Here is a 6,000-nt window from a genome sequence, read left to right as displayed (position 1 = left end):
TCTCTCTCTCTCAGACACACTCTCACTCTCTCAGACACAATCTCTCTCACTCTCTCAGACACACTCTCTCTCACTCTCTCAGACACTCTCTCTCTCACTCTCTCAGACACACTCTCTTCCAAACTCTCAGACACACACTCTCCCAGACACACACTCTCCCAGGCACACACTCTCCCAGACACACACTCTCCCAGACTCTCCCACACTCTCAGACACACACTCTCCCAGACTCTCCCACACTCTCAGACACACACTCTCCCAGACTTTCACACACACACACACACACACACACACACACACACACACACACACACACACACACACACACACACACACACACACACACACACACACACACACACACACACACACACAGTCACTGATACACACACACACAGTCACTGATACATATACACACACACAGTCACTGATACACACACACACACAGTCCCTGATACACACACACAGTCACTGATACACAGTCACTGATACACACACACAGATACACACACACAGATACACACACACACACACATACACACAAAGTGGAGAGTAGTGGAGAGCAGAGGCAGCGACGGATGTGAGTGACTGGGGGGGAAGGAAAGGCAGGAAAGGCAGGAAAGGCAGGAGATCCGTGCAAGCGGCTCCCCACCTCCCCCTGCACCCACCGCCAGGACAGGCAAATGTACAACTCCCCCCAGCACCCACGCTACCTTCTCTTATCACCTGGGGCAGAAGGGGATGGGACACCGCGCAGCCACCAGCAGATAGAGGAGCCAGGAGTGGGAAGGCAGACACACAAACTCACTGTGTGCTCTGCACAAAGCGGAAGCCCTGCCCCTAGCTTCCTCTGACCTGCAGCCAATCCCCTGCGGCCTGGCCGGCATTAAGGAGGGATGGTGGGGAAGGATAATCGGAGGGATGGTGGGGAGGGATAATCGCGGCGCCCCTCTAGGCAAGCCACAGCGCACCAGGGTGCCGCGGCACACAGATTGGGAACCACTGCTATATGCGTTTCAAGCAGATTCCATAGTGCACGCACGCAGTTTATCGGCAGCACGTGTTCCACACAGTGTAATTCATGCATCTATTTCTTCTCGATTTATTATTAAATAACAATCTAGAAATTATTTTACAGGTGAAACTGCACGAGAAGATGTTGGTTGAAGAAGATTGTATTATTTCACAAAGCCTTTTGTTATTTAGCTCTAAACTGTCATTTGCTGTACTCTAATAAAAAATGTCATACTTTAAAATTACTTTTTAGTCATTTATCCTTTCATTACTGCAGAGTACACATCCCCAAAATGCAAATAAATGCTGAGGATTTAGAGTTAATTTCTCGCTGTCAAAGGGACAGTAAGTTTTGCTGCATCTGTAGGTTGTGATTTCACATCTCTAATTAATATCCTATTGAATCACAAGTGTATTACTACTCCTCAGCTGTATATGATATAGAGCCCTACCGTATGTAAGAGTTGGTACAGGCATCTGCCTTGTTACACAGACCCCATACAATATAGACATACTGTAACACATAAATGTCCAATTTTAGTTATAGGAAAAACAAAAACACACTACAAATACACTGCAGCTTAGAAACAAGCATAATTTTTTTATTAATCTTTCAATCTGTTTATATAATTCCTCATATTTTAGACTACATTTTTGCAGTTACCATATATTGACTGTATATTTACAGTTTATTATTTATTTTTTATATTTCAAATTGAAATCAAAGTGTATTTGCACAAGGAAGCAGTACATGGGAATATGATCACATGCAATGTCATTTAGGGTATTGTTTACTGATTGAGTAAAAAAGTTTTTAATTGACTGCAAATAAAAGGAGAACATTCCACCGCCTAAGCTCGAGAGCAAATAAACCATTCTACTGTCAGCATTCCAAGAACATTGTAACTGAGTCTTGTATCAGTGTCCTCATTCATGTTTTTCTTAATGTGTTTTAAAAAAAAAAGAACACCATTTTTTATGATTTTGACCAATTTCCTGGTAATTGCCATAAAAAAAGTCTATGAAATGTATGTTTGTTGTTTCATTTAGGTCACTCAGAAGTTCATGTTTATAGGATGTTTTAGAAGATATGGACAGGGCAGAAGAGGTATAGTATTGAGAGTATTGGATTAATTCAAGGGAGCAAAGTGTGGGATAAATGACCCCAGATCCTGGTGCTGCAGAGTAAGTGCATCAGAAGAAAGTGTAAAAATACTGTGATTGCCAGGCAGGATCAAAGGTTCTTATAATTCCTCAAAGGTTTAATGCATATACTGTACGCATGAGGTCCGAACCATATGCGTGTCCCAGTCGTGTATATTTAATCAGTTAGTGAATACAGTTGGTCATCAGGATCAGACAAATACAGTGCACAGTAGGACTGATGATTGCTGGAGAGGGAAGCCCCGATTTTAAGAGTAGCCAGGTTCCCCCCTCTGAGGTTGTGCCCCTTGCTGTGTGCCTCCGTTAATGCAGGAGTGTTGCGGACGGTTTCGGGGCGTGCAGATGCGCGGTCACGTGTGTCAGGAGCTCCGAGGGAGGGGGCAGGCAGTGGGAGGTTGTCGGTGTGCGCCAATGGGGCAATCGTGTTGCCGGGGGCTCAAGTGATCACAGAGAGGGAGTCGCCATCTTAAGGAGGCTTGTGCATGCGCAGAGGAAAAGCGCGCGAACGCTAGCCAATAAGGGAAGGCTCTGGGAAAGGACTACAAGTCCCTTGAGCCTTATTAGTGCCCATCTGATGCCAGGGACCGAATAGGAGCTGGAGAAGTGCTGCAGGGAGGAATAGGAAGTGTGTCACAGGAGGTTGTGTGGCAGAGTGTGACAGGGAGAGGTAGGGGACAGAGGGTCCGTGTGGAGGGCAAGTAAGCCTCTTCACTAGGCCAGCATACACTCCCCTTGGCCCAAGATATGCCCTGAGTCATCCATAGCTTGTGGCTGCTACAGGGACAGGCCCTAGCTTAGGGAACATATCCCTGTAGTGACTAGATATATACAGTAGCAGGGACACAGCAGATACTGAACTCCTTGCAGAGAAGGTTCAGATCAGGCTTCACTGGAGAGACTACAGAGACATTGCCTTGGTGAGATCACCTGGACGACGTTGCGGAGAGAGGGAGGATCGGCAGATCATTTGTGAAACTTCATCAGACCGGTAGCTGTCGCGCCCGGCAGGTAATAGTCTACAAGTGCACCAACATACCGGTCTATACCCAGGCACTGATCACGCCTATAAGGGTGGGTTCTTTGGGGACACTGTGGGGCTAGTGGCCAAGGGACTTTACATGCTGTGGAACACTTGGGGACTCTGTGTGAGATACACATTTCTCTGGACATGGTGTGGGACTTGTTGGTGGGTAGCACTTCAGGAGAATAAGCCATGCAAGGCATATGGTATTTGTGTATATATATATCTTGCTCTTAAGGGAGAATAATGCTTTAATGTACACTTATTGCATCACAGTAAAGGTTATGTTATTTTACATTGTGTGGGTGTTTATTATTGTGTCCTGTGAGAGGCTGCTTCCACTCTGCTAGTATCCCTCACAGGTGGAGGCGCTGCACCAGAGTAAGTATACACCCCAGGCTCTCTGTGGCAGAAGTGCAGGCTCCTGGAGCCAACAGGTATAAGAGCAGCACTAGGTAGTTTCCTGTGTTCTAGGGGAAACAGGGTTAAATAAGCCTCACACAGTCTAGCACCTAGTCCACATTAAAAATCAAAACACAATTTCAGTGCCAAAACGCAAAGAAGTTTGACTTAGAACACGTGTTTTAGCTATTTGAACTTCTATATTTTGTCACAGAATGAAAGACTTTGTTTAAACGGGGGGGGGGGGGAGTTGGGTGTGTGGGTGGGTGTGTGTCCAGCGCTGCCTTCCTCCTCTCCGCGCATGATAATTCAGCCACCCACACCCTCTCTCCTCTCTCCAGCGGAGGTCCCATTCAAAAGGTGTCCGGCATATCACTCAGGGGGAGACGGGGGGCTTATAAAGTACCATTTGTAACCCCTAGCAGGTTTGTTGGCAGGTTGCTACTTGACAGTTTTTCCCTGTCACCTGGTGACAATTCATTTCCTGTCAGTCCCTCTGCTGTCAAGAGGCTGCCAGCATGTTGTCTGGTACAGTCTCATCTCTTCTGCCTTTAATTGGTCAAGTCCTGGCACATTTGAGGTGAGGGGAACCTTCTGACAGGCTCTTGGTTCACAATCTACCATGTGATTTGTTACTTCACTTCCCTGTAATTAAAGACCTTACTGCTTTTAAAGTTTTAAAATGTGTTTGATTACTGGTGTAGCGGTCATGTAAAATGCCTACAGTCATCTCTCCTGCTGGCAGTAAGGCCTGGTAAGTGTGGGCATGCCAGCAGTAATCATGGAGGTTTTCCCTCACACCCTGGTGGGGTGCTCTGTGTATGGCTGGGACTGGTCACATGCTCTGACTCCATGGTTAGTGATGTCAGAGATGTGTCAGCCTCAGAACCTTACATAAGGCACAGCACTGTGTTCTAAAGTGAGTTCTGAGTTCTGATGTGGAGTTGCAAAGTGGTTGGTTGCTGAGTGTTGCTGGAAAGCTCTTGTCAGAGCTGAGGAGGAGCTCTGGCAGTTATGTTATAGTAACTCCATGGGAGGCTGTGTCCAGGGACCTGGCACAGGACAGTGATTCCTGCGGGAATAGTGAATCCCTGATCTGGGTGACATACCTAACTAAAGGGAGCACTGGCGAGATGAGCGGCTGAAGATACTCCTTGTGGAGGGCAGTTGCCCTGCCGTGTCAATAAAGATGAGTTCAGCCAGAAACCCTCTCGTGTATCTATCTGGGATGAGTGTACAGAGAGGAGCACCACGGAGGAGTTCCTCGCCAGGACCATCCCCATGCGGACGCAGGGACCCTGGTGAGGTGGAGGCGCTGCACTGTAACTAGGTGAGACTCAGCACCCTACCTCAGGCCTGTCTGACGGGTTCTCCCCACACACCATCATGCGGGAGACTCAGGAGTCCTGTAGCCAGCAGGTGCACCATATGACATATCCACACTGTAATGGGGTCCGGTTAGACCACAGGGGCCAATGTGAGATTGGGTGGGTCAGACCGGGCCAGAAACAGCGTTACATTTGGAGGCGCTGCTGAGATCAGATCCGTCAACAGGACAGGCTTTTAGCTAGGTCACTGGGAAACAGGGAGAGTGTCTGCTGCCACTTTGTGCTGCGTAGGGACGGACCTAGGGGTGGTCAGGGGGCTGACGGGATATTGTCAGTTCGCAGGGACAACCTAGGGGCCTGAAGGGAGTGAGGGGTCTGGAGCGGGCTATAGCTGACCGAGTCACCTTGAGGCAGTGCTAGTTGGTAGGATGCCAGAAGGGACAGCCTGTTAACTTGGTCAGGAGTCCTGGAGAGGGTCTGCGCTAGGCTGACCAAGACAGGTAGACGCCCCAAGTACTGCATGGCAGAGCCAGCCAGAGTACCTAGCCATTCCAGACACTCACCGTAGGGAGCACAGACTGGGAGGAAGGAGTCACAGCAGACACTGAGAGAGTGAGCCTAGCCTGAGGTAGTGCAACCCTGAGTCACACCTAGAGAAAGTACACATGTGGTGGTGCATCTGAGCTAATCTTTGTTGTACCGGCGTGGTGGCTGCCCCGCAGAGTGGAGCCTCATGTACGACAACTGTTATGAGAGAGTGGAGGATCCGCGTGGCGCGGAGAACGTAAAATGGCGGACAGAGGCTGATGGGGAGGGCACCCGTGGCGTGCAACCCACTGAAGAGCAGACTGTCGCCGAGTTGTCATTGACCAGGCTGCTCTGGAGCGGAGCGAAGGCTATGGCTGCCCCGTTTTTATCCTGTATGGGACAGCGAGGGGCCACCCTTGAAGAGTGTGAAGAAATTGTTATAATTGGGGGAGAACCCCGTGAGGAGAGCGAACGAATGGACTTTTTGGGCGCCAAAACCAACCAAAATGGCGGTTCCCGCTTGCTAGGGAAACCGCATGGGCC

The sequence above is a fragment of the Ascaphus truei genome, chromosome 5 (genome assembly GCF_040206685.1).
Source record: "Ascaphus truei isolate aAscTru1 chromosome 5, aAscTru1.hap1, whole genome shotgun sequence".
NCBI lineage: Eukaryota > Metazoa > Chordata > Amphibia > Anura > Ascaphidae > Ascaphus > Ascaphus truei.
Note: the sequence above shows the minus strand (reverse complement) of the source record.